This window comes from Dermacentor silvarum, chromosome 3 (assembly GCF_013339745.2).
Source record: "Dermacentor silvarum isolate Dsil-2018 chromosome 3, BIME_Dsil_1.4, whole genome shotgun sequence".
Classification (NCBI taxonomy): Eukaryota; Metazoa; Arthropoda; class Arachnida; order Ixodida; family Ixodidae; genus Dermacentor; species Dermacentor silvarum.
Genome location: NC_051156.1, coordinates 66,966,758 through 66,986,494, shown reverse-complemented (window position 1 = coordinate 66,986,494; position 19,737 = coordinate 66,966,758). Strand labels below are relative to the sequence as shown.

General features: G+C 44.3%; 1 long non-coding RNA gene across 1 annotated transcript; it reads left to right on the top strand.

The window, feature by feature from the left end:
* The first annotated feature begins 1,762 nt into the window (after positions 1-1,762).
* Positions 1,763-7,678, top strand: LOC119443844 (uncharacterized). Its single transcript, XR_005190313.2, has 4 exons — positions 1,763-2,146; positions 2,223-4,147; positions 6,951-7,027; positions 7,148-7,678. It is a non-coding gene; the product is annotated as an uncharacterized LOC119443844 (long non-coding RNA).
* The last annotated feature ends 12,059 nt before the right edge of the window (positions 7,679-19,737 follow it).

Sequence of the window (19,737 nt, the reverse complement as noted above, 5' to 3'; positions counted from 1 at the left end):
TGCTAGCGCGGAAGTTAAGGGGGGGGGGGGGGCTTGTACTCGGGTAGCAACTGCGTAGTTTGCACAGCGGCGCGTACTGTATCTTGATAGCGATCTGCAGATGCGACAACATCGGGGTCGGTCGACTCGCGGTCGTCCTGCCGCCGCTTGCGTTGCTGCTCCGTCCTTCTCGCACTGCGCTCGGGAACTCATCCCGCAAAGAACCCGGCACCTAGCGCACAGAAGCCGGAGTAGTTAAGTCAACCAGCGCGCTTCGCATGGCCATAACATCAAATCTGGTTTTGACGGCACGTTTTCCGAAAAAAAAAAACGTTCATATGTCGCACCGACGAAAAATTCATAAGAACACCGCGTCTTATACATTGAAAAATACGGTACTTGCAAATATTTCTGAGATCATACACGACTGAGTTTCTGTGCTTTGTCAATTCGCGGAGCCGTGACAAGTATGGACCACATGCGCCGTTTCACACAGCGGCAAATTTTTATTTTTTGGGAAGGGGGGGGGGTGAAAACTTTTTTGATTCCCTCCCCCCTCCCTCGCGCGAATTTTCATGTTGTGAGGTTGGCAGTTCGCAAGTATGCTATTCAATTTCAGTTCACCTTTTTGAGCTGCATCAAAGCGTAATAATTAGATTGATTCGTACAAATGTTCTGTGGGCCACTTAGCTGCGCAAAAAACAATGTTACTGCTGTGATTGAACAAAGTAACTGGAGTCAATTCATTTATTAGTTACCGCTTTGTGGTCAATGTTTACATAAGAAGGTGAGTGCAGTTACTTTCTTAGTCATTTAGTGTTTTTAGCAGAGAACATGCTTGTCTGTGGTATAGTGTTGCATGGGATTCAATTGTGTTTCACAGAACACCGTGGTAGGTCATGAGCTACAATTGCGGCTTTTTACCTGGAGATATTTAACTTGGCCTAATGCTATTTTTACCGAACTTAATTTATTTGGCAGGCTGAAATGCAGCATATTGTGCCTTGCAAAATGCAACAATTTTCATATGCGTGTTGTTTGATGTGCCATGTATGTAGTGAATTTTCACAATAAAGAAACAGGAATTTTTGTGATTGAATGCCAGAAAAACAATTCACCTACTTTTAGCTTGGTGTAATGTCTTGCAACATTTATTTTTTCGTCTTGTTTCCAGAATGTCATTGAGTGATAATGGTCATATTGTGTTGTTTAGACTGCAGTAATGGGGCGATAAAAAAAGGAAATAAACACTAGGAATGAAGGTTGCTTCGCTTTGGTCAGTGAGCTTGCCTCCTTTAATCATCCCGTAATTGCCAGTTACCTGCTAGTTCACCTTCCCCTCCCCCTTTTGGTCTATTAAAGTGAAAGGGTATTATTTGTTTGCATGTCTTTAAGAACAGAAATGGTTGCTTATGCTCAGATTTTAACATGGTGAATAAAAAATGTCTTTCCCAACATTGCTTTGTTGCAAGGTACCCTGGAAAGCTGTATGATGTTGCTGCTAGCGCCCTGGTGAATGCCTACGAGAACTTAAAGGACTCAACGGGAACTGGACATGTAAGCAGCTGCTATTATTGCAAACAAACGATATTTATAACTAACTTTCTCACATATATTTAGCGAACCATATGTGAAATGAACCAGTTAAGATTTTTTCATTGTCATATCATTAAGGTAAATAGTCTTGAAAACCCTGCCGTTATCCATGGAAGCATGTTTCGGCATGCAACCATTGGCATTGTTAGATTATAGTGGCACCCTAGTGCCTCAGCTGATGGTTATAAATAGGAGAAAGGTATCTTTGCATACCGAATTTGATACGAATGAGGCTGTGCTTTCTTTGTTCTTGCTTCATGTATAGGGAAAGAATGCAGGTCACTGTGCTAGCAGGACAGCTGCCTGCAGGTATAGTTCTATGCTGTGCTTGCCGGCTGCATTGATTATCTAAGGGCTGTTGTGGCCAGCTTAAGCAGCACAATGAGCTGAGCTTTGGTAAATGTTTCATGCTCTGCAGGATTCCTGGCGAGAGGCCCTTAGGTTTAGGGCAAAGTATGAACGCAGAAAGATGAGGCAAGAAGCTGGAGAAGCAACTCCTGTGGCAGCCAAGAGGCCATGCAAGCCTACCATTTCTGAGGATGTTCAGAAAATAGTTACAAGGCCTTACGTGGTATGAATACAGGCATCAGATGAGCTTATGCTAGGTGCATTTGCTTGTACAGAATCTAACAATGTTTTTTTTTCAGGCTACTGATCTCTGTGATGCAGAGGACCCAGAAAGTATTGCGGCACATATATCTGGCATGCAGAAGGAGATGAGGAAGGCGAGGCCAGACAAAGCATATATAAGTGACAGCATGTCTAGGACGTTTGCAGCACGACGTGCATGGATTTCGAAAGAAATACCTTCTGTGGAGCAGGTCACAGAGAAGTACCCAGCATTGATGCTGGCCACTATGGTAAATTTTACTCTTAAGGGGAGATGCGGCTGGAAAATTATTTATTTTTTACCTAGGACTTTGCAAGTTTGCTTCTTTGTAGAGATTGTGATGCTGATTTCAAAACTAAATAAATTTAATGTTTCTCTTATAGTTGCCGAGTTCTAGGAGATCTACGAAGAACAAAATACAGTGAAACCTCAGTAATATGTAACTGGTAGTGGTGGCAACACGGCATTACATGCTGAACGGTACTATGCCAAGTACCAATTAGCCTCTTGTGAAGTGCATCACCACTACCAACAACTAGATAAATGCAATGCCACAGCACAGATTGCCTAGAATATGCAATGTCTTTTTCCAAAGCACGGAAAGAAATTCTCTTTTGCATGATTGTTCACTAGCACGCAAAGGCGATGAACCACGATGTTGATACCAAGGAGCATTTCGTAACTTTGACAGAGAAAGCAGCTGCAGGCATGGTCGGCAGAGCAGATGACTCGTCCTGCTTTTTCCGATGCATGCGCACGTGTCTGTACAAGGATAGGGTACTCAGCTAAAACTGGCGCCATTTTACAGACATGTGATACGATGTGGTGCCACATATCGGGAGCAATTTGTGTGCAGCGTGTCGCCTACTAGCTCATGCCATCACATGCCAGCAGACCTGCACCAGCGTTTTCTGAGAGTATCCATTTATCGTAGAAAACTGTGGGAGCAGCTATGCAGGGAGGTTTTTCCATGCCAGCGTCACTCCTAGCTGACCTTGCACGAACACTGTATGTATCTTGTCGAGCCAACGTGGCGATGGTGAGCTGCTTTCGTTTCTGCAAGTGGCATGCACTTGAAGCGGTCTCGCACAAAGAGGTGACGGAGAAGAGCGGCGAGTTTAGGTTGTCACTTTAAAAAGCATGCAGTATGCTTAGAGCGATGCTATAGTATACACTCTATGCCACACACAGACTTTCTGTTATCAACACTCAAATCCACTTTGGGAGGGTGCTGTTTCCAATCCACTGATGCCATCGGGAAGTATTCGCTGGCTGAGCTGTACAGCAATCCAAAATATTTATTTCATCGACTCAGAATGGGACTACTATGAATGCAACAAAGCCAACTGGTTTGTTGGGAAGTACAAGCAACGTATATGTACAAAATTCACGTCTTCCGGATAGACCTTGTACATCGAAAAATTAAAACTATTAAGTAGTGTAGTGCATGAATATTTGCTTCCTAATTTCCTTGGGGCAATTTTTTCCCTGTTCTGAATATAGATTTATGAATGATTTTGCTGTAATGCAAGGCTGGCTTCCTAATGTCCCGGAGTGTCTTTCTCTGCTTTAACCACCATTGTTCACCCTGGTATTATGCGATTGGAAAAATGAAATCGTTTCATGCACATGTATATGTTACTGTTGGAAAATGAAAATTGGATTGAAAAACCGAGAAATTTGGAAAACCATAAATTACTTGCTTTTGGTGTTTACTGCAGCAGTACTGGTTAGTATATTTGTAGGAAGCTAATGTTGATGTCTCTTTTTTGCACTCCAAACTATCCAAAGGTTCAAAGTGAGTTTCACTCACAAACAGGAATTGCTTGTTGGGAACACTGCAAGATGTGCTCTCAATGGCTTCCACCAAAATTATTGAGGTGGCCAAGAAGAAGCGCCACCTGGAGCATTTCTTTGCCTCCCTTGATGAGGCAATGAGTGCCGCACAGCCTCTCCACAAAGGTACTTTTGTTGCATGGGATGTGAGCATTTCTTAGTGGCAAATTAGTGCATCACTGTTCTTCAGTTTACATTCTTAGAGTACCAGTTTAATGTGTAGTGTCGCACACGTACAATCGTAGTTGTGAACATCTCATAATAGAGGTTGGAATGCGCAACATTTTGACGAGACACAGAAAAGAAACACACACGACAGAGTGCTACTTGCAACTATCAATTTATTCCCTTGTCAGTGGAATAAATACTGGAAGATACTCAAAGGGGGAGAGCGACAAAAAAACCTTGCAAACAGGGCCATCCACCAATACCGAGCCGGCTTTGTCGCATCATCAATTTCTTCTGCACTCGACATCGCAAAAAAAATGCTTACAGCACATACGTTGCGAGCAAACTGTACCCATGACTGCCTGTGTGCTATTGCTGAGTGACAACTCCAGTTCTGTAAACAGTGCTGGATGAAATGATAAACGGGGAACTTAATTGCAGTTCTCGAGAGCAACTTTGCTGAAGCTCCTGAAAGTGCATTCTTATTCTTGTCATGACGAAACTAGCAGACATCAAGGCAGCTCAGTGCAAGAGCTGTGAACCAAAAGTGGACTGGAAACTTGTATTGCTGCTTGCAATTACATGTGTTTGCAAATTGAGTTTTCAGTGCACATCCAACTAGGTTAAAAATGATGGAATAAGAATTACACTGCACACTTGTGAAAAGAAAATGAAGCACCACCAGCCAATGTGGTGCTTCCAAGCTTGTACCAGGCTCTTTTGGATTTGTGCTTTGTGGCTTAGCAGTGAAGAAAACTAGTTTAAAAAGTCACCCTGCATGCAATTGCACACTGAGCACTCAACATGTCATAGCTAGTTGGTCAGGGAAAGGTGAATTATTAGTACCATTGTACGCAATCAAAGCTGCGAAAGAAAGGTACAAGGCTGAATTTTCTATTCTAAAGGCCAGGTTTTCCTACTTGTGTGTGTATTGATCACCTCCGAGTTTTCTATTCTGAAGCCAAGTTTTCCTAGTTTTTGTGTTTTGATTGCCTGTTTGAATTATGCTTCAAAGTTGGAGAAAAATTTGTCCTTGTCAGGGATTTGATCCTGGGACCACTGGCTTACCGCTGCAGTTGCTCTACCAACTGAGCTAACCAGGAGGCTAGCTGTTTACAGCTCGAGAGCAAATTAATCAACTTGAAGGAAGCCATGACTGGCCAATGTATTATTACCTTATACAGTGGAACCTCGATTATCTACCCAGCTTTTACGACTAATTGATTTGGTCCCAGCAAAATGTACTAAAACCTCGATTATACAACACAATTTTACGCCGACACGTATGGTACGATGCCTCTCTGGTATTGTCCAAGAAAAAATAACTGTTCTAAGCAGACGCAGGCTTCCATGTAAGCACGCTGCAGCAGCCTGGTAATTCAATAAAACTTGTTGCTGGGCAAGTTAGTTCATACTTTGAGGAAAACAAATATACTGCGCAAGATTCAAACAAGGACGGCTGGTAATACTTGTGCAAAACCGAATGTAACGCGAGGGGTGACTTTCCAGTCACGTGAAATAAAAAAATAATAAAACCGCTAATGTGACACAAGATGAACAGAAAAAGAAATAGTACCTTTATTCAAGAAATCGCAATTTGGAAACTATCTATTCACGCATCATGGTTGCCTGAAGAGGAGACGGAGTTTTCCTTGGGTGGTCTTTCGGGCGATCACTTTCGTACTTAGTTTCACTTTTGAGAAATTTCGCGTGACTCGGCTCTGAAAGCATCTCCGACAAGTGTTTCTGGAGCTGTCCGAAGCTCGATATCAACGCCAAGAGAGCTATTGGCTGTATACTTCGAGGGGTTCGATGCAGGGATAAGCAAGTCTCGTGAAAGTGAAACTATCTCCAAAAGTGATAGCCCGAGAATCATCTTCCATGCCGTCGAGCTTGTTTGAGATTTAATTACTTCTTAAAAGACCGCACAGTCATTTCATTTGGGGTCAGTACCAGGCCACTTCAAGTTGCACAGAGCCTTCCCGACTGGCCTCGCATTTAAGGTGGGCCTGCCGCTGTTCCCGCCATCCGCAAATCGTTGACTCGTTGACGTCTAGACACTGAGCTACAGCGGACTTTCCCAGTTCCTCCGGCCATCAAAATTGCTCGTCTCTCGAAGCGACAGTAATACTAAATATACTGCGTCACCATAACGCCACGAATGAACGGAGTCGAACCACAAAAGGCCGTAGGGTATTGCAGCACCGTAATCAGTCACAAGCACAGCGAAAACAGCGTCGATTCCAACCAAAAACAAGTTTTGACTTCGGTCGACTTGTCTATGGATTGGATCGAGCCGTAAGGTTACAGGTTTCCCACATAATGCAACAAATCGTGGGATTTAGGATATTTGTTTTAAAATGGTCAATTTTGTTGTTATTCGAATGTAACACAAGGGTCTAGTTCAAGCAACGAAAATTATGAAAAAGTACACTCGTGTTGCAATCGAATCAATACCGTAATTTTTGAATAATTTACTCTACCTTCCTTGCAAGCAGTGTAGGTTCGTGCTGCAGGCTTATTCAGGCGGTCTGTACTCATTTTTTGAGGAAGACAGCGTCACAGCCTATATTGTCAGTTTTGATTATACTATGCCCAGAATAAACAGCAGTTTTGCGTGGTCCCCTCTTATAGTCTTATAATCGGGGTTCCACTGTAATTGCAATGTAAATTGTCTTTCAATGCTTGTGTTCCTCTATGCGGTCTTGCAATCAGGGGTGTAGGATGCTCATGCCTAATTTGTGAAAACTTTTCATTTCAGACCTGAAGCCTACAGCTTCAGTTTGTGTCCTTTCAAGCCTCGTCAAGGAGAGGATGGAGGCTTTTATTTCCCCCTACGTAAGATTATCTGCAACTTGCATGCTGATAATAGACCTGTTGCATAAACCACTCATCTACGGCATGCCTCATAATCATATCTTGGCTTTGACTCTTAGAACCCCATAATTTTTTTTGCAGCACCCGGATGCGTTGCATCATGTCCCGACCATTACGTATGAGGGCACTAGCCTCCTGGAAGCAAGAGCCCTCTATGTGGAGCTGGAATCGATAAAGATTGATGAAGATGGCCTTGTCCCTGCCCTGGCAACGCAAATTGCCCTGTACTGGGCATTTGACATTGTTTTTTCACCAAAAGCGCAAAAAACATTCGACCTAATATGCCGCATGGTCGGCATTAATAGCGGTGTGCGGCCAACTCCGCTTGTGCGTGTGGCACACACGTTGCTGCAGTAAAAGAAAATAAAGTGTTCTGTTGTTTCAATTGTCCATACTTTGTGTTACAAGCACCCAAGCAGCGCTTGACCAAGCAGCTCTTGTTCTGTTTCTTAAAAGCATGTTTGAGATAAAAAAAATTAATCCCAACCCAAGCAGCTTTGCTCATGTCTTGGGCCTCTGAAAAGCATGTTCGAGGCAAAAAATTAACCCCATAAGGAGTAACTACAGAAATGGAGGACTAAACTGTTGATCCCCTGGGGAGTAACTGCAAGGACCAACATTTAGTCCTCGGAGAGTAACTGCAAGGACCAACATTTAGTCCTCGGGGAGCAACTGCAAGGACCACCATTTAGTCCTCGGGGATCAACTGCAAGGACCAACATATAGTCCTCGGGGAGCAACTGCAAGGACCAACATTTAGTCCTTCGGGAGCAACTGGAGGGACCAAAAGTTAATCTCCAAGGGAGTAACTCGTAGGAGACTAACCGTTCGTCCCTTTCCGTTGGTCCCTAAAGGGAGTAATGGTTGTGGCAACGCAGTTAGTCCCTCAAAGGACTAACCCCTATACCCCCGTTAGTCTCTTTTGGCTTAGAGTGTATGGCAAAAAAACATTTATGCCAATTTTCCCCACATGTTTAAATAACTTGAGCAGCACTGAATAGGCCTACAAAATAGGCCGTCGAATAGGCCGTTGGCGACTGTTGTCTAAAGGTTCTTATATACAGACCATGGCACATGTCCAAAACTCCCAATCTCCAATTGTTGGAAGTGTCTTCTGCTTTCTTATTTCAAGGGAGCACTTGCCTGTCTACAGGCTTATAATAAACTATTGCTCAAGTAGCCTATGGGTATAGTTTTATCGAGATCAATGAGCTTTCAAGTTGCTTGTTTAACCTGTTGGGAGTCACATGTTAACCACGAAGCTGTTTAAGGCAGCCGTAAAAACTGCGCGTTTGACGAAAAGCTATCCACGCCATAGCCATGGCAACCAGTGACGCTGGAGCTGCTAGAACACCTAGCATAACCTCGTGACGTCATGCCAAGCCGCGCATGCGGAGTAGTGACAAATGACAAATGAGAGCGAGAGCGAGTGCGCGCGTCGAGCGCTGTGCTCGGGAGAGAGAAAGAGAAAATGAGACCGAGAGAGAGAGAAACAAACTGTAGCAGCACCAACGAGGCAACGCACAGAGGTGCTGCCGACGCCCATCCGCGCATCTCAGTTTCCCCCCATTAGCGCCGAACGCTCGCGGTGTCCGTAACTGCAGCACCTGCCTCTGGCGTAGGCTCGGCCGAGCTCCCACCAGCTGTGCGCTAGTGCGCATGTGCCGTGACGTCATCCCGGCGTGTCGTCTGCTGTGCGCCGCCCGTACATTGGGCATAGCTTTCGCCCACTTCCACTACGTGTGCTCGGACTAGAAGTGCTTCGCAAGGCGTTCCCCGATGCCACCGACCACGACGAAATGCTTATGGACTTATAACTTAGCATCACTTGGCATTACTTCGTATAACTTACCATCACTGCGTATAGCCAGGACCAGCTAGCATCCGATCAGCTCCACAGTGTCCTTAGCCTTGCGCCACTAGTGTAAGCTACCCCGATTTTTGGAGGCGAAATGCGTGTCCCCGTTTAGGGGTTATATATCTATTAGGGGTGCGAGAATATTCAAAACTCTAGAACAAAGAATTTACTAGCGTCTTATTCTATTCGGTCTTCGAATTGAATAGTCCTTGTTCATAAATGCGAATATTTTGCGAATTCTTCTCGAATACATCAAAACGCAAAATAAACATAAAATTGGAGCGAAACTACATTAAAATATCATCTCCGCGTGCGTAGTATGGACATAAAACAGGAGAACTTGCGTTGTAGAGCAGGCTACGTCGCTTAGGTAGCCGTACATTGCCGGCTCTACAGCAATTATTCACGCTTGCTGAAGAGTCCTGTGAATGTGGAAAGACGACGTGTTGGCTGCTCCATTTGTGCTCTTAACAAACAAGGATTCATAACGTAGTATGCAATGACAAAAACTTTCTAACCATAAGAATAGTAAGTTGTGAACATCATTTCAAGTAATTTTGACAGCCTCTGTTCATTATTGAAACACTATTTGAAAACTATTCGAGATTTGATTCGCGTCGGGCATTCCCCTATTCATATTCGGTTCGGTCGCAAAATCGCTATTCGCACACCCCAAATCATTTTATTGCAGATGTAAGTTCCTCAGTTACTTTCGAGAAAAAATGGACAAATATTTTTTTGAAGTGACAATAAAGCGACAAACCTTGTTTAGTATTCGCAGTGTTACACAAGGTTTATTGTTGTATGCAGTATAAAGCACCATAATTTTTTATATAATGAAATTTGCAAAACCCTTTTTAGTAAACTAGGAGAAGCGGGAATGCTCCCAAGCTAATGCAGTGACTGTCACCATAGAGCTAACCAAAAAATTAGCGTTTCAGTAAGCCAAGGGGCGACAGCACAATAAGAACTTTATTCAAGAAGTACCAGGAGGTTGCAGCACTTACCGCATGACTCGAGGCGACGCTTCGTTCTGAAAAGGCGCGTTTTTCATACGTTCCTTTGCGTCACACATGTATGACGGTGACTTTCAAATAGTTAAAGAAGCCATTGCATTTGCATATGGCTATTAGAAAGCGGAGCATTTCTTCGTATAGCTGTCATGTTCTGCATGCGTTAGTGCAACCAGCTTGGTGCACAACTACCGAGAATATTCGTTATAACAGTCATTGAGGCAGGAAACAGTTATAAACAGTATTTGTCTTAAAGTATAGAGTCCTAAGAAGAGTCATTGTTAGGCGAGAAGTGCACTCCAATTGCATGTGAGCTCGTAAAACGTAAATTCAGACGAATCCACATTCAATTTTAGTGACATGACAGTATTGTACTTGGACCATGGAAAAGCGCCATAAAGTGCTGCACATGTTAATTATGAGAATTACAAGAAATAATTTCAGTTGCCAGTAGTCCGCCCTTAAGTTTCTTCATGAATGACAGTAGGTTTTTTTTTACCATTTTGTTTCTAGGCAAGCAAACTTCACATCTTTGAGATCAAGGATATCCATGAAGGTATTGTGCCACAGTGTGCTGTTTCTCTTTGCCCAATTCTGCATTTTAAACTAAGTGGAGTCCAGTGCGACTCCACTTTGAATAAAATAAACTGGTCATGCGCTGAAGTTGTACTCGCGAAATGTTTGAATCAAGCAAAACAAATAAATCAACTTCGTGATAACGAGGGCATATTGTGTGCCACACTCTAGCACGTGGAACTTCGCTTTGAAAACTTGTTCTGTTTTTTTCTTGTTTGTGGTTATTTTTGCAGGCGTCACCTGCAGCAAATTCTCTGGTACCGACGTGTCCTATATGAAGAACACCCTGGGCTCGATTCTAGCATGAGACCTAAAGTCTCCTGCATAGAACAAATTGGACAGATCAAACCAAAATGCAAGGGTTGTTTCAGTTGTGTTTGCTATGTTAGTCTCCTGAACAGCCCAATTCGGATTTCTCAAATGACCATACGAATGTGTTTTTAAAACTGTTGACATTCTTATGTTAATTTTATTTATGTTAACCATTCTGGTCTCCTGAAGAGCCCACGTTGGATGGCTCAGATCAGCATACAAGTCTTGTACTTTGTAATATTTCACTACGTTTTATGTTAATTTTCGATATACTTCCAATAAAGATTGTTTTTCGTTAGTATTATATTTTTTAGGTATCTCGTGCCATCTTATGCCAACCAACTCACTTTTGTTGAAAACTCTCACGTGATGGCACACCATTTGAAGTTTGTTCGATTAAGCAAAGGTAGGTACAGGTACAATCAGAAATTTCACGAAAAATTTGGTTTCATACATACACCTGCCCGTGCATCTGTGCTATTGTCAGTGTAGTTTTTTAAATTCAAAGCTGTATTTTACATACGTTCGCAAAAATGATTTCTTTTGCTATGCCAATATATGAGTAAGAATTAAAAGGTATAATTAGGCTTGAGTTTAAAGTGCACCAAGAGCTGTCCAGTAATGGCAATAATGTGCCTTCCATGCACGCATGAAACCAGATTTGTGAATTCTTTCTTTCTAACTTTTTTTGGTGGCACTGAAGAAAAGTAAAATGAAACTCACGTGAGGAATAATTCTTAAAGCACTCAAGCAGGTAACTAATAGCCTTGGTTTTTCTTATCAAAATATGTAGTAGTCAAAATGAATGAGTCGCTTGGTATGGAATGACCTGCTCAGGACCCTAGTAATCATGGCAGAAAACACAACTGTAGGAGCTATATTTTCGACACCACGCACTATCCTACAGGGTCTTCGCGGCAAGGTATCGTTGCGTCGTTTTCACGAGAACGATCTGAACTGTCCGCCTGGCGTGTACGGCGAGCTGCAGCTTGTGCTGCGGCTAGTGCTGCTGCCTGCACAGCCGTTTGATGAGCGCGACGGTGCCTGGTCGAAGCCGCGCGCGTAGCTCTACGATTCGCTTCTCCAGCGAGGGTTCGCACCTTGCGAGGAGGCGCCATAGCGTGCACCAAAGAGTAAACACAGGTATCCAGACTACGTGGGGCACATCCCTTGAACCGTGGGACGATACGATGCCGTTGATCATGATGACGACGTTGATTTATTGAATTGCCTTCAAAACGGGGTGAGGACAAATTCACCCAGCCTGCTTGAGTTAACCAGGTACAGGTATATGAAGCATACAACTGCTACATATGCAACTGCTACCTGACGGGGCACCTAGTGGAATATAACGCAATTGCCATGCAATGTTAGCACGCATCTACGCTACGCGGCGCGCATGTTACATATAGCCTGCTGTTATTAAACGGTTTTGCTGATGTGCGAGGGGTAGATGGCTATCCCGCTTGCAATGCGTTGGACGAGTGTGCGATTTTCTTGGCAGACGCAAGAAGAAATTAGCACGAGTTCCGTTTGCTGCTACAGTCTGCATTATTCTAGCAGCTGGGGATTTGCAGCCTCTCTCTCTGTCTCTCTTTGTAATGAGCATTTTCTTTTGCGTGTGTATTGAATAAACGCCAGCAGTGCATCTGTGTTTGCTAAAACTTTACCCCATCCGTTATGATACGTGAGCCAGCATGCCATGGCGCGTGGCTGCTGTGTTTCGGCAGGACGATAACAGGCAGTGAAATGTGCTTTATTTTTACAATTTCAGCAGCAACTTTTGTACAGCAAGACATGCAATACGCAAAAGAATATTACAGACCTGAGTATCTCGCATCTACGCAAAAGAATATTACAGACCTGAGTATCTCGCATCTACAGTACAAACTGCACATTCATAGGTGCATCTACATAAAGCTTCTTGCAATTTCTGAATAGCTAAAGTAAGGTTTTTTTTATTTGCATGAGACTATCCTACCAACAGAAATCGTTTGTCGCAACAGTTATCTGTCATTACTTACGCAAAAATTATCATTAGGCCAGACTGATTGAAAGGCTAAAGACACCACATTTCGCATAACCAAACACAGACCAGGTGGAGTTGTCCGTGCAGGATCTGTGGTCTGGGAAAAAATGTAGTAACAAGCTTTATGCTTACATACAACGCAATTGCAGGAACACATTTCAGCACTCTTTCCGCAAAACAGTGCGTTCAATTCATGTACGTCAATTCTTATATTTTGTTGTGGCATTTATGCTAAAAATACGGCACAAAAATTTAACAATCCAAATTCTTATTTTAACTGCTACTATATTGAAGTAACAGGTTTGGTAATGCTGCTTTCTCAACAGCTGCCTGAAAACACTCATCAATTTCTCACAGCTAATTTATCTTGCTCCCTGAATTCATTATTCACTTGTCAATAAGGCACTGACGGATTAGTTTGTTCAACCTTTTTATATACTCCTTTTCTATTCCTAGTTCTGCAGAATGTCTATTACTGGAAGGCGATCTTGTAAATGTTGTCAGCTACTGGTCAATGGTTTATGAGCGTCTCCTACTCTAGAAGAATTTGTTTTGCACACAGGGATCAATATTTCGCGGGAACACCAGAGCGCGTAGCTCGCAATAGTGCCGATGTAAGCACGTTCGTACGCATTGCGAGCCAGCGCGACTTGACACGAAGGTAATTCAGTCATTCTGAACAAAACCTGCTCGTCTGCTTAATTCTCAGTTAACAACCGCAAATTTCGCTCATCGCTGATGAATATTCGATAAAAAACAGACGAACAGGCGTTTCGTTCTTCTATTTCTTTTCGACAACATTTCGCTGTATAACGCAAAATGCACCGGGCGCCGTAGCAGCCAACGCGACGAATACAGCACCTGCAGTGCCTTTCTGCACTAGCGCAGTGCTCCTTCAATTGATTTGCGCACCTTGTGAAGCTGTAGGCGACTTGCAATGTCTAACCAAGAACCGGCAAGCACAATGTTCTCTTACTTAAGCCCCTTGTCCGTGCAGCAAGCATTCAATCATCTTCAGCCAAACTACATTATCAGTTTCTTATTACATAACCTGAACAGCAGTCGCCGAGATGTAACGAAACGCAATTTCCGTCAGCGGGTCAGCTAGCACTCACTCGTCTCAGGAGCTGCTGTCAATAAGGTCGATAGGTAGCTTCGATGTAAGCACACGATCTAAACACACACCACAGACCAATTTACCGCGCACGGAATACCCTTCCTTTCTTCTTACAGCTGTTTCGATAAGGTTAGCTGCTATTCGCTACAACCTTCATAAAAAGTGTGATTACCTTTAATTCTCTTGGAATGCGGAAAACAGGGGCCCTGCTGTCACTTCCCGTGTTAACCCGCCGCGGTGGCTCAGTAAGATAAGGCGCTGCGCCGCTGAGTACCAGGTCGCGGGATCGAATCCCGGCCGCGGCGGCCTCATTTCGATGGAGGCGAAGTGCAAAAACGCTCGTGTGCTTGCGTTGTAGTGCACGTTAAAGAACCCCAGGTCGTCAAAATTAATCCGGAGCCCATCACTACGGCGTGCCTCCTAATCAGAACTGGTTTTAGCACATACAACCCCAGAAAGAAGAACTTCCCGTGTTAGCCCATCCAGATCCGCGCAGAACGTCTTGTGGCTTTTCTTCAGTTATTGATAGATCGCTGGCGCACTGGCCGATACAGAAATAAAACGTTGCATCGCACAGTAGAATGCAAAGGTGTGCAGAGAGCGGTAGAAGCAGACTAACCGAATAGCAGCCGAAGCGATAAGAGCGAAAACACCGCCCGTTGGCGCAACAAGTCAAGCGACTAAATATGCAGGATGAAAAGATAGAGCCACATATGCAAAAGTTACCGAATTTTTGGGGGGCTACCAGTGTCATGGCGACGCTTTATTGCCAGTACCGAAACTAGCCTCACTGTCCACCCGCTGCTACGGCTGTCATGTTCGCTCCCATTGCTGCCCGGTGGACGCGGCAGGCCGTACCTTTTTTTTTCGTTTTTTTTTTCAATCCAGCGGCCATGGTTCAACAATGCGCTTCAATCGACTCGTCTGTGTAGTCCCATATCTTCGTCAGAGAAGCATCGTTTAGTGCGGCTTGCAGCCTTCGGCGACAGCACTTATGAGTATGTTTATAACATCAGCGCTCATCGCTTCTTGGGCTGACACTGCAGACAGAAAAAAATGTTTTATTTACGAACACTGATTCGTAAGCTGAAATATAGAATGCAATTTATCCTCGTTAGACTTGTTGATTCCTGAGCCCAGACCGGCCGACAGCGTGTAGACGGCCTCGAGGGGGGCTCTAAGCCTAACCTTCAGGGGAAGGGAACGATCTCGGCGTGGGTACCTGGCGAGTGCTAAACTGGGTAGATTTGAGCCACAGAAGCTTATAACTATTATTTTTTAGCACAGTAGAGAAAGTGGAAGCGCACGCATTGCCTCACCGTTGTTATAGCCTTTGTTATAGCACTCACGGTGTACACAGTTGTGTACGCGACCTGTTCTTGCGATTTCCTTGCAGTTATGACAAGGAATACACCCCAAAAGTAATCTTAGAGTAAATTAAACGTTTTGCTTACCTCAAGTACCTTCATTTCAGTTCTGAGGGAAATCTATCGCTACCGGAGTTTGTTTTGGAGAAGGCACTACAGTGTTGAACGGGAGGTGTGGCGTGGGACGTTTCTGCAATAATCCCCAAATAATTTTTTTCTTTCTAGTAAAACTTGCAATCAATAATTAACTCATGCATGTAATTCACACTAGTGATTCAGTTTTTTTTATGAAGAAACGTATCAGTACAGATTGCACAATAATTAGGTATTCAATCACTCTGCAATTAAGGTGACTCATCCTAAAATTGAAAAAGAGTCATTCTATCACCTTGACTTGCTCTTATGGAGTCTGCAGCACCTTGGCATAAAATTATGTCAACATTTATCAACAGTCGATCAAAATTCGTGACTGAAGGGGATAGTTTCGATAATATCAATACGCGGCAGGCTTGTTGGGGGCCGTTCGAACGCGTCCGAACGATTGCTTGGTTTCGTGTCGACTCCACAACACTGCGATAACTTGCCGGGACCGGTTACATTATCGAATATAAACAAATAAACACGCAGTCATCGGTTGTGTCCCTGCATATACACAGATCTAATACCGCAACAAGAAGCCGTCACGGACTCTGACACATAAAGTGAGGGGAACGTGCACGAAATGCAAACATGCATGCACTGCTGCTGAAGAATGTGAGCTAGTTGACGACAGATGAAATAAATAAATAACTACAAACTACATTAAAAACGGAGGCGTTATCTACCTTCGGGTAATTTAGCTCAAGGATTATTTCGGGGTTTTTACGCGCCAAACCCAATTTTGATTATGAGGCACGCCGTAATGGATGGCTCCGGATTATATTTTGACCACCTAGGGTTCTTTAACATGCACTACAACGCAAGCACATGGACTTTTTTGCATTTCGCCTCCATCGAAAAGCGGCCGCCGCAGCCAAGATTCTATACCACGATCTCGTGCTCAGCAGCTCAAGGATGTAGCTATCCGCAGGCAATAGGGGAATGTGAAAAGTGAAATGTTATTTTCAGTGACGCACATGGATAAATGGAGCAGCTCACGCACGTTTATTCCAAGCTGCGACACAAAGCAGACATTGATTACCCAAAAATATAGCGTTATTTAGGATATTAAACTATATATGCCGATAAAATTGTGTCAAGAATTTGATATTCAACTGAATCTATACTCCTACTGTGCTGGAACCAGTGTGGCACCAAAGCAACCAGCGCAGTTTCAATTACCAAGCAGCGGACTCCAGGGATAACCAGCGCGTGTACAGCACACACCAGTGGGCAATATTTCCTCAGCCAAAATGGGAGTGATGTTTAGCACATACATTTGCCTAAATTTCCTCCTCCTTGCTCCAAACGCCTTCGCGACATTGTAAACTTCGCGACATTGGTAGGCTGAGTTTGGCTAAGAACCAGCCAAGCCAAACCAAGTTTAGCAAAGTGACGGCTAAGAACCAGCCAAGCCAAACCAAGTTAAGCAAAGGAAAGCAAAGTTTAAGCTAGGGAAGGGCCACCAGCTTCGCACTATACTTCATGTGAAGCTGCCCCTATTTTTTTATGTGCTCTTCATAGGGCAAAAATTACTGCCGATTTTGTGGAAAATGTGAGGTAATGCCTTAGCATTACGTGGCACCTCTTTTAAGTGGCGGATTCATAACTGAAACCGCGTTCACCACATTCCAAAGTGTTTTTCAGTAGCTCACTCGACCCACATCCTGCCCCTACGAGAAGTGAAATGCGAGTGACAGTTGTCCGGAGCAGATCACCGTCAGTTGCAACTATATGTATATACACATACTGACATCTACCACGTTACTTTCTTCCACCACTTCACACACATACATTTATTTCAACGTTGACACTCCTAATGCTAAAACATTAAAATTGGTCTGCCACGTGATATTTGTGTTCCCTCAAAAGGGTCGTCACGCTCAAACAAAAGTGAAGTTGTGCGCCCATATTTTGCCAAGATGAAGGTCTTTCATAAATCCTTGTTGTCATTTGCAACTGGGCAATTGAAGTTTCTGCCTGAAATTTTTGTTTGTTAATTACAGTAAGATTTCCGCATTTTAAGATTCCCTGTTTTCGTACCTTGAGCCACATCTCCTGCTCAGACAGCCCTGCTGTCCGCAGTATTATTTAATAATTAAAATATCTAACCGAAATATTATCGGAATAGATAATTTATAGCTTGTACATTGCATAAACGCTTACAGCAATGTAGCGAACAACCACGGCGGCATCCGTCTCTTTTTGCTTCATGTGGCGCAAGTCAGCGAACATTCGTAATGCCGCCGCGCGTAGTTAGTCCTTAAATTTCGTTCCATGTAGCTCTTACTTAACGAGAAAAACTGTGTAGGAAAGAGACGCACGGACGCACTCGGTTCAAATCAACAGGACGTAGACAACAATTGCCTCACCGTTTGAAGGAGGCGGGACAATGCAAAGGCCGCAAGGTGTAAATGCTTAGGGGGAACGCTACGGCTTGAAGGAACGGTAATGAATAAGCATTTGTACCTGTGTTGTTATAGCACGCTGACACGAAATTCTCGCGAGAAAGCGTTGCTTGAGAGGCACCCTCGGCGTCCTCGCGTACGACAAAAACCATTTCAGGGACCCTTTAAGAACTGCGCTACGAGCGATGGAAGAAAAAAAAAAATGTCAGGTGTGTGGTAAACTTAAGGTACGGGAACTCAGCGGTGTTAATTGGAAAGCAAACAGGAGTTGTCGATATTGTAGTCGGGATTAGGAGGGAAAAATCTGAGCCATTCCACTTTGTGAAGGTGGAAAGCGAAGCTGTTTAGCGCACGACACAGAGGTGACACATAATTGTGAACATCGTACGAACATATTTACTGTCCGTATTGGTGGTCCGTATTCTCCGTATTGTCCGTACTGTCCGTATTGGTGTCCGTATTGGAGGTACGCGTTCACACATTCGCGTATCACCTCTGTTATTAAATGTGTCCGTCACGTACGACAATGAAGGGCTCATGCCCCCGTAAAAGTGGCCAGCCCAATACGACGACCGAGAGAGAGAGTAAAACTACAGTGGGAAAGGGTAGAAATAGAAGGGAAATATGTGTGGAGCCCCTAATCGAGGGCGCCACTGGCTTAAGCCGCTCACTGGGCTTGGTCCGGGAGAGTCAGCTGGCTGTCCTCTTCCTCGCCCGGGAGCCATGCCTCCTAATGCCTTAGAAGGTATTGTTTTGTAAATTTGTTTGTGTTCGCTTATGGAGGTCTTTTGGCGCATATGAGTGTGATGTGTGACAATGTAGGATTTTCGCCACACCACGGACATTTGTCTGCGTACGCTTCGCGGTGAGAACAATTGCCGACTCTCGAAATCTGGGGCCAGATTCACAAAGCTTTTCTTTCAAAAGTGCTCTTTTCCATTGGCCGACCGCCTTAGATGATATGTCTTGCATCCGGATTCGCTGAAATGTTTTCTTACGAACAATTCTAGCGTAATAAGCTTTTGTGAACTGGGCCCATGGGGTGCTATGCAGGATGCGCCGAGTTTCTCGTTCGCACGAGTTTTACCCGAGTTTGCTCGATGGTAGTAAGTGAACGGAGATAGCAAGGAACGCGAAAAAACAGCAGGAAAGAATAAATGCCTAGTAAACCCGCTTATGACAGCATGAACGCACTGTGCGCGGCACAGTGCTTCCGCGCTTCAAGCGCAGAAGACTGCGCAACAAAACGCGCCAGCGCCGCGTATTGTTATCAACGTATTATCGCAATTTAGCAATACCGTCCCTGCCCCACTGTCTATATGCACACTTGCCGGGAGCTGCTTGCCACACCTTAGCTTGTGTAGATAGGATACGTCTTTGTTTGGAGTCAGCGCCCGTCCGTCGCTCGCCGTCTGCTCAATTTTGGATGGGGCCTGCCAAACTCCCGTCTTTCTTCACTTTGTCGTTCCAAGATATCTCTCGCAGTTGTTGGAAAGTTCCTACGAGGCTGATCCGACGCTCCGATATTTAGTACTCAGGCTATTCAGTCCACCCTCGGATTTTTCTGTTTCCCCTATCCCTTACCCCTAGTGCAGGGTAGCAAACCGGATGCTCTTCTGGTTGACCTCCCTGCCTTTCCTCTCCTTGCTCTCTCTCTCTCTTCCCTCCACGTCTTCGTGTGCCGGGCACCATGTGAGGCTGTGAAAATTAGAGAGCTTACTCGTATTGCCTATCATCCTAATCACCGCCCGGGGTACCGCCCGTGATAGGAAAAGGTGACACGCCGCCTTTGAGTCGGTGAGGACAGCCGCCGCGGATGTTCGTCTGCATTCGGCGTCCTTCAATGTTAAAGC